We start from the raw sequence: 10,010 nt of genomic DNA, 5'->3' as shown, positions 1-10,010 counted from the left end.
GCCGCTGAGCTGAATCCCCAGCCCCTCAAAATTCTCTTTAAAACGACATAAAAGGGGCAGAAAGTGGCTCATTTTCTCCTTTTGCTCTTGTTGCTTTTGCCGTCTTCTGCCGCCATGAACTATTGCCCCTCGGCCATGTACCACCCTGTCTTGGAACCAACCAAGGTCTGAAACCTCTACAGACTGTGAGGTAAATAAACCTGTCCCTCTTAAAAAAAAGAAAAAGAAAAAAAAAAAAAAGAAGAAGAAGAAAAGAGCTCTTATTAGGAACTAAATGGGGGGACATTTACCCTTGGACTTTATCGCGGCTGCCATAGATATGAGAAATACAAGTTGCTGTTGTTTAAATCACCCCTCTCTATAGGTCGGTATAGAAGTCGAGCTGACCAATACGTCTTCCTTCTAATGTTGTACATTTATTCATGTAAGTAAGTATAATTCCTTACCATTTTGCTTTGATTTTGTACCACAACGTTACTGCATATTTGTATGTTTTGATACCTTATACAGTTCATTCTATCTACAGCGTTTTAATTAAAAATTCAGTTTTTCTTTGTTAGTATCACTGGAGATGAAAACTGAACGTTTTATGTGGGTAAGAAAATGACTGTTGTGCTTGTAAGCAACATCCATCCAAGTTCGGACTTGGACTATGGTAAGTTAACATATAGTACAAAAAGGCTTGACATTTTATATTAAAAATTTCTATTTGGAAGCATGGCATGCTTTCACTGAATTCTTCACCATGACACCCTAGAGATTTGCTTATTTTTAGAATTTTATGCTTTAAGTAGGTTTTACAAAGGAATTTTTAAAAAAATAATAAATTTTGGAGTTTAATTTTTTTGAGAAGAAATCTCTTTATACTGCCCAAACTCTTGAGCTCCTAAACGTATGTGATCCTCCCACCTCAAGTCATAACTATTTGTGGCTACAGGTGTGTACAATTTACACAATGATACTTTGCTACTATTTTTAGTGTTTTCATGTATAGAATACAGTATTACATAATCAAGGTTTAAAGAATGTTATCTTCAATATCCCAATTATATAATTATTGGTTAGCAAATATTGATAGAATTATCCTTTGTACATTTACTTTGGTATTAACATTGGAATTTTTGGTTTGGTTATTTAAATTGAATAATTTCAGAAAATACCCTAAGTATGAATTATTTCTTTTTAGTTTGCATTTTCCCAACAAATCACTTAGTATTTGTTACAAGTTAATTTGATCCAGCATCTCTTTTACCTAACAAATATTTTATTTTACTTTTACATCACAGTCTGGCTTTCTCCTTTGTCCTTTTGATGACTTCACTTCATCTTCTGGATGTATGGTCCCCTACCTCACTATTAATCTTTTCATTTCTCTGTAATTCCTAGGATTCTTTAAACATAATAGGAATCTTTAAATATTACCTTGCCTTCTTTGCCCTACTCTATCTTGTGAAGTGCCGTCTGAGCTATTTATGTAATTGTTAATTTTTAAAATTTCATGGAGTCTTTCCTTAAATTGGTTTAATTTCATAAAAGCCAATTTTAGCATAATAATGACTTTGGCACTAATTTCCTGAAAGTTAATGACAAAGAAATGATTAGTAAACTGCCCTTGGTGACATTTTTCTGCAGCAGATTTATGTGATGAAATATTTCCTTTAATGCTTTGAAACTTATCATGTTTGTTCAGAGGTTTTACCTATAGGTTTAAATTTTCTGTTTACGTATTATTCCTTAAAAAATCAACCTTTTGTTATTGACTAATAAAGTGCCTCAAAAATATCTCCTAATAAGTAACTTGAAGTTTTCTAAATCTGTAAAAAAATTGGAACCTGAGAACTAAATCAAGAAGTTGTTTTTGGGGCTGGGGATTTAACTTTGTGGCACAGCGCCTGCCCGGCAAGTGCAAGGTGGTGAGTTCGATTCCTGGTACCAGAAAAAAAAAAGGAGTTTTTTTTTAAATAACAAATAAACATATCTTTCTTATGGTGTGAACATGTTTTACATGACTTCACCAGTCTCTCCTAGAAGAGATGAAGGTAAAGATATCTGCAGGACAATCAATGGTTAGATAGATTCCATTAGTGAGCACCTACTGCTGCAACCTGGAAATGAGGAAGAGTTTAAGATGTTCCCAATTCCCCCTCTAGGTCTTGGTGTCCTGCAAAGGCATTAAACGCCTCAAGTAAGAACCAACTCACAGGTTTAGGGCTACAGGGGTTAAAATATAACAACTGTGGTTTCAAACAGTAACTACTGGGAAAACTTTATAATACAATAATAATTGAGAAGATGAAGGGTTTGATAATGGTTTCATGAAATTCTGTTTCAGTTACATTTTGGGGAGAAGTATAACTTTTAATAAAATCTTTCTTCTGTGCATTATAAATGAAAATTTGATAAAGGATTTGTGAAGAGAAGTAATAGGTAGAAAAACTTGGAAAGCTCCATACTTATCTCCTACATACTGGCTTTGACACCCCAGTGAGGCCGAAGGCGTTGTATTTGCGATACACTGTTTACTGCAGAGACTTTCGAGTGTTCAGGTCAGTTTTTACCCTGATGGGCTATACTCAGCAAAGATATGATAAGTTAGACATTCCTCTATGCCTATATAATCAGAAGGACAAAAAATACAATATGGAGAATTTTTTGTATTGTTCCAAAGCCAAGATTCATTACATGAATCTTGGTAGATTTATCTGGTGGTAAAGCCCTTCTTGATAGAATAGCACTCCTGTTGAGTTTGTATGTGGATCTGTCTCAGAATTCCAGTGCTTGTCTGCACCATAGACTTTGCTACATTATCTGTTTATGTGGTTTATCAAGCTGATTGATTTGCACGTAGTTTTGAACCATCCTTTCATCCCAGGGTGAATCCTATTTGATCATATTGAGTGATCTTTATAAAGTGCTATGAAATTCAGTTTACTAATATTTTGTTGAGGGTATTTATATTTATGTTCATCAAGGGCATTGGCAAGCAATTTTTATGTAGCACAGGTATTTCTGAGTTTAGCCCTGATTGTGTGTTTGCTATCAATTCCTGGGTGAATGGTTTCCTGGTACATGAAGCATTCTTTTCTTATTTAGTAAAAATTTGAAGTATATTCTATATGCATGCTAGGTACAGGATCCAACAGTGACCAAACAGTGAAATAAAGCTTATATTCTTAAGCAATGTAGCTCAAAACAAAAACAAAAATGTCAGTTAGAAATATGGGATGGACTTCAAAAGGTGTTATACAGATTTAATACAGTCCTGATCAAAGTAGCAATAGCATACCTGACAGAACTACAGAAGACAATTTCAAAATTCATTTGGAACCAGAAAGGGCCTAGAATACCAAAAACAATTATAGGTAACAAAGGCCACAGAAGGGACAGCACAATCCCTGACTTGAAATTATACTACAACGTTACTGTGATAAAAACAGCATGACACAGGGGCTGGGATTTAGCTCAGCGGCAAAGCGCCTGTCTGGCAAGCGCAAGGTTGTGAGTTTGGTTCCCGGTACCAGAGAAAAACCAAAAAAAAAAAAAAAAAAAAACCAAAAAAAAAACCAAAACAAAACAAAACAGCATGACACTAAGAAACAAAATAAAACCAAACCAAAGTCACACAGACTCGGGGATCTACAGAATAGAAGATGCAGAAACAATTCCAAACACATTCATCCACCTTATCTTTGACAAAGGAGCTATACAACTTCACTGGAAGAAAGATAGCCTCTTTAATAAGTGGCTTTTCACCATTTAATTAATAAACTGGTTTGCCACCATTTTTATCGAAAGTGGCTTTCCAGCTCCTGAAGACTAAAACTAGATGTATATCTCTCATCATGCAATAAACTAAAATCGAAGTGGATCAACGATCTAATTCTTTTTTTTTTTTTACTTTAAAGAGAAAAATAACAAAACAACAACAAAGACAAAAACCAAACAACACCAAAACAACAAAAATGATACAGAATTTTAAAACAAGATGATAGGAAATTAATAATGGTTGTTATATTACATATTGTTATCTTCAACAAAGTTGCTCAGATTATGAGATGTAAGAATGCGAGATTGATCAAACAAAGATTATAAAAAGTAATAAAAAACATTACAAATGGTACAGAGCTTCACTGAACAAGATGGTAGGAATTTAGCAATGGTTGTTATATTGCATATTGTTGTCTTCAAATTAGTTGTTCAGATTACCAGATATAAGCATGCAAAATTGGTCAAAAAATTTAAGATTTAAACGTTAACTGTTCCTTTCAATAAACCAATAGACATCAGCAGAACAATTATCCCAGCTATCCTTGTGTATATATATTTTTTCTGTTCCTTCTTTCTTTATTTTCTCCTTTCCCTCATCCCAGTTGTTCCTTTCCATTGAACAATTTCTTTCCTTTCACAATATCTATTGTATCTTTTGGGTTTTATTTAGTATTTCAAGTTCTTCCACTAGGGAAGCAATACAATGTTTACACTTGGGGGTCTGATTTATTTCACTTCTGAGTATGGCCTCCAGTTCCATCCATTTACCTATAAAAACCTCGATTTTACAAGGTAAATATTAATACAAAAATACTTAATCTGCTAGAACATAGACTAGATACAACTGTTGAAGACATAGATATAGACAGAGACTTTGTGAGAAATACCCAGATTGCACTGGAAATATTACATAGAATCAACAACTGGGATCACATACTAAAAAATTTTTGCACAGCAAAAGCAAAGCAGAACAAAACAAACCACCAACAGAGTAAAAAGACAACTTATAAAACTATGAAAAAAATTTTACCAGACACACTTCAGGTAAAGGACTAATATATAAAATATATAAAGAACAAAAAAAAAATCAGGCCAGCAAATTTAAAGAAATCAATCCAAAAATAGTCATCTGAAATAGACATTTCTCAAATGAGGAAATACAAACAGCAAATAAATATATGAAAAAATGTTCACTGTCACTCGTCATTTGATAAGTGCAAATTAAAGCAACATTGAAATTCCATGTCATTCCAGAAAGAACGGCTATTATGCAGAAGTCAACCAATAACAAATACTGGAAGGCTGTGGGGCAAAATGAACCCTTCCTTATTATTTTTGGGAGTGTAAATTGGTACAATCACTACAGAAATCAGTGTGGAAATTCCTCAAAAAACAACTAGAATTTCCATTTGACCCAACTATTCCCCTTTTAGTTGCCCTCCCAAAAGAGTTAAAAGCAGGATATATGCACACCTATGTTTATACGAGCACAATTTATAACAGCTAATTATTTGAGACAGCTCATATATTCATAAATAGACGGATGAATAAAGAAGATGTGTTTTTTAAATGTAATGGAATAGTACTCTGCCATAAAGAAGGACAAATTTGGGTCAATTTTTAGGTGAATAGATTCACCTTGGAAATATAACGTTAAGTAAAATAAATCAAACACACCCGTTTGAATATCACATTGTTTCTCTTGTATGAGATCCCAAAACATAAAGAAGGAACAAAGCAGAAGATACATATTAGGAGCAAAATGTTCATGTAGGAAGGTGAACAAGGGAGGGGGGATGGGGAAGAAAAGGAAGGGAACAGAGATTTGAAAAAATGGAAGAAAAACAGCAGTAGCCAAGTTCTGTAAACGTGAAGGGGAAAGATTTAAGGGAAGAGAGGGGAATGGGAATAAAGGATTAACATACATTATGTGCAGGGATAAATGTAATAATTATGTGGGTCAAATATGTAAGAATAAAATTATTTAAAAAAGAGAAATATAGAAAAGAAAGTGGAAAAAGTAGGACAAATGAAAAAAGAATAAGAGAACATATACTAAATTTCAACTCTAAAAATGAATATTTCACCAGCGTCTTGAATAAAAAATCTACTAAATCCTATCAGTTATATAGAGAAGAAATTCTGATTTTGGATATATTTCCTATCCTTAGTTTTTTTTCAGTCAGTGCATATATTATATATCTTCTTTTGTGAACATTTTCATTTTTCTATTTTAAATATAAAAGAGTGAGAACATCTTAACAAACACATGTACGTTTATAAACTAACACAAAAACAGTACAAGTTGTTGAGTGTATTGAGATATTAGAACTCTAACTTCAAACATTATTATAACACAGAAAAATCTGGTTTGTTTATTAAAAATTATTTTTTAAATTTAAAGTTACTCACTTCAAAAAATCTTATTCATTTTATTAATGTTAGTTTTATATAAAATCAGAAAAATTTCAGATTAGAGATATATATTTTTAAAAAGCCAAAATCATACATTGAGAAAAAGCCAAAGACACCTCTTAGTTCCTGCCCTATTTTCACAAGTTATTACTTAAATGATATCATTGAACTTTCAGGTTGTCTTTATTTTAATAGGCATTTATTTCTTAATTAAGTGTGCAAAAATAATTTGGAAATCAAAGAGCTCTGCATGAACATCAGGACCACTGTTTATTCTCCTTTGACAGAATCAGTTAGAATAAGATGCTGAAAACAAAATCTACCACAGCTGGTATGCAAAAAAATCCTTTATATCTTAAGTTTTGAAAGCCCACTGCTACTTTAATGTGGATGCTCAGATGTTTTAAAGTTCGACTTTAAAATACAAAAATCTTTAATCTTTACATGAAAATGTTCTTGTCTGTTGAATTAAAAACTTAATCTTCTGCTCCAAAATAATTTGTATCGTAAATTCTTTTCTTTTGAGGAAAGTTTTTGATTGAAACATAATTATAAATATTTATGAGGTACATGAGAAGTTTCAATTCACATATACATTATATAATGAGCAAATCAGTTTAATTGGCATATATTATCTTGAACTTTTATCGTTTCTTTATAGTGAATATATTAAAAACCTTTATTCTAGCTACTTTGAAATATACAATTGGTTACTGTTAACTACATTTGCTCTACTGTGCCATAGATACCCTCACTCCTCCTACCTAAACATAAAATTGTATACATTGTTGATGTTAATATTAATTTGCACAGCTATTATGGGAAATTTATGAATTCTTTAGATTAATCCACATTCAATTATATTTTAAAGTATTTAGCCTAAAACAACAACCAGCTTGAACTTAAACTTCACTCAACATACTTTTCTTTCCAAATAAAATTCAGTGTAAATAACAAGGTAAATATTTAACAAAGTAAATATATTCCACAATGGGTCATTTTGCTATTTCTAACAGATTCCATATCACGCATTCACCTATCAGAGCAACTAAAGACAGGAAAAAGGTGTTTTATAATGAAGACTGAGTTATAACAAGGCTAGTTTTCTTTGTTGATTCAGTTTGGATGAAAATGGCTGATGTTAAATATAGCTGTACAGTAAAAAATTATATTCATTGCTGAGTATGATAAGCACATTTTGTGGAAGCAGTGTTCAAGTCATACATGTATAAAAATGTTAGGTTTCTGTTGCATTTACAGAAAAAATCACTTTATAGATATGATGAGGGTAAGTGAGGGCAAAAGCTTTGGCAAAGGTTTCTCAGCTGGTAGGTAGCAAAGCCTGGGACTCGGGGCTCCTACTGCCCGCCTGCGGCTTCAGTATTAGAACATGCCAGCTTACACAAGTCAAGAAGATCAAAGAGAGGAGCTAGATGTAGTGATTGCAGTTCATCCCACCTGCTAATTTCAGTCATTACTTTGATCCTGTTGAACGCATATAGTCCTCTAGCTTGTACGTAATTGTAATCAAGACCTCTTCAGATTTTCTTCAGGAGCTTATTAGAATAATACATCAACAAAAGAATTTATGCTCTTGGACCTTACGTAGGGTAACCTTTCATGATTCTCTAATAAGAATTGAAGTAGTTGTGCTATTTAATTATGAAATACGTAACCTCATTTTAGCTTTCCCTATCAGGCAAGTATGGAAGCTGACACTTCACTTGAGTTTACCCAAGGGTTCAGAGGCTCAGAGAGTTAAACACAAGCAGCTATCAAAGCACAGGCATCATCATGGACTTCCTATACCTAATTACTACAAGTGGAAAGTTTCCTCCCGAGAAAGACCACTTTCATTCCAAATCTGACAGGTAGAAATTAGTTGCCTAATGAAATGGAATCGTTCTGCAAATTGGAGGAATTAAGTGTGCTTTTTTAATTTAAGCTCCTTCTAAATTAGATTTTAATTTGGATCCAAATGTGAAGAGGCTGGTGGTATGAAGCTGCTTACTTTGGCCCAGAGCCAATTACTTTATACTCCCCTTCTCCAGATTTGCTGTGTCTCCTTCATTGCCACCAGCTATGATGGGGCAGAAAAACGTTCATGCCATCACCGAGACGTTTTCCTGAGAATAGCTTTTCAGTTTTCAGCACTGTTATGTGACTGCTTTCTCTTTAAGCAACTGTGCTATGACAGGGACCTTGGAGGGAGAAAAAAACATATTTTTCTGTGTATGGGTATTTTTGTTTTTAATAAATATCATTGAAATGAAGAATAAGAAGGAAAATATTAATCACATCAGAAGTGGAAAAGAATACAGAGAAATCATTCATGTAGCTCCTGTTAATTCATTTATAGAATCCCCATGAGTGATAAATAGTAACAACAAATAATTCAATAAGGACATTATTTCTTATGATAGATGATGTACTCATAGGTTACAGTGACTGACAGAATATCTTAAGTATATACTATATATGTTATTTAATAAAGAAATATAAGAGTGGATGGTGTTCATGGCCATGTGTGAACACTATTGGGGTACATATGAATTGGGAACCTCAGCTGTTGACTCCAAAGGAATATTTAGATGAATAATGGAAGCATTCTTCATTGAGCTCTGGAAGGAAAACTTCTTCCAAACTCCTTAAACTTTCAGGTGAAAATTTCAGACCAAGATGAAACCACCAATAAGTCCTTAAACACTTTGAGCTATGAACATAATGGTAATATTAACAATATCAAATGCCAATATTGCCACATGGAGTCCAGCGAATGAAGTGAAAACAGCCAGGCATAAGGGAAAAACTAAACATAATAAATGTTACACAATGAATGCCCCTGCGCTATACACTTGAAAAAACTTCACTTAGCATTCAAAGTGGGAAATAGTTTTCATTTCTCACTAAAAGCCTTTTAAGCCAAGTACCACCATGTTACTAATGACCAAAAAGAATATGGACCATTTTTGTTGTTACATTCATGGCTCAAAACTTGATTTACAAAGTACAGAATATTTCTTGAGTGATTAAGAGGATGCTGTCCTTATAAGATGTTATGGTTAATTTCATGTGCCAAAGTGACTAGCCCACAGGTGCCCAGATATTTAGTCAAATGTTGTGTTGGATGTTTCTGCTAGGGAGTTTATAGATGAGTTTAACATTTAGATTAGTAGATTTTAGCATTAGATTGAACTGACATTACCACCAGTGGCATAAGACAGATTACCTTTCATGGTACAGTTACACTCATCCAATCAACTAAAGGCCTAGAAAGATAAAAAGCTCAATCCTTTCCCACTAAGAGAAAATTTTCTAGCTAAGTGCCTCAGAAATTAGAGCAATGTGAGCTCTTCATGCCTGATGGCTTTTGAACTAGAAACAGTGGCTCTACTTGGCTCTCCCAAACCTCTTGTCCATCATATAGATTTTGCACTTACCAGCCTCCAAAATTATGTGAACCAGTTCCTACTATGTTTATATTAGATCGCTTTTTGTCTCTCCTTGTAGAGTCAAGCAGAAATCACAATAATCTGACTGGCACAGACCTCTGGCATTGTTTAGTTGATAGTGGTTTTCCTAGAGGTAAAAGAGAAAGGAATCCTTCTAAATGCTTAATTGGTCTGTATAAGCAGAAAAATTGTAAATCAAGTGAACAAAAGAGTAATCTGACTCACAAACTAGAGTCACAGCTCCTCAATCAGTTCTCAGACTGGAGTCAGTTTAAACACTCAAAAACTCAGGTTGAAAGCGATCTTGAGAACTGTTACATGGCCAAAATTTTATATTACTGAGCTGTCTTTCAGCCTCTTCCAAAAAGACCTGTG

Source organism: Chinchilla lanigera, unplaced genomic scaffold, assembly GCF_000276665.1.
Source record: "Chinchilla lanigera isolate Chin_1 unplaced genomic scaffold, ChiLan1.0 scaffold00001, whole genome shotgun sequence".
Lineage (NCBI taxonomy): Eukaryota > Metazoa > Chordata > Mammalia > Rodentia > Chinchillidae > Chinchilla > Chinchilla lanigera.
Note: the sequence above shows the minus strand (reverse complement) of the source record.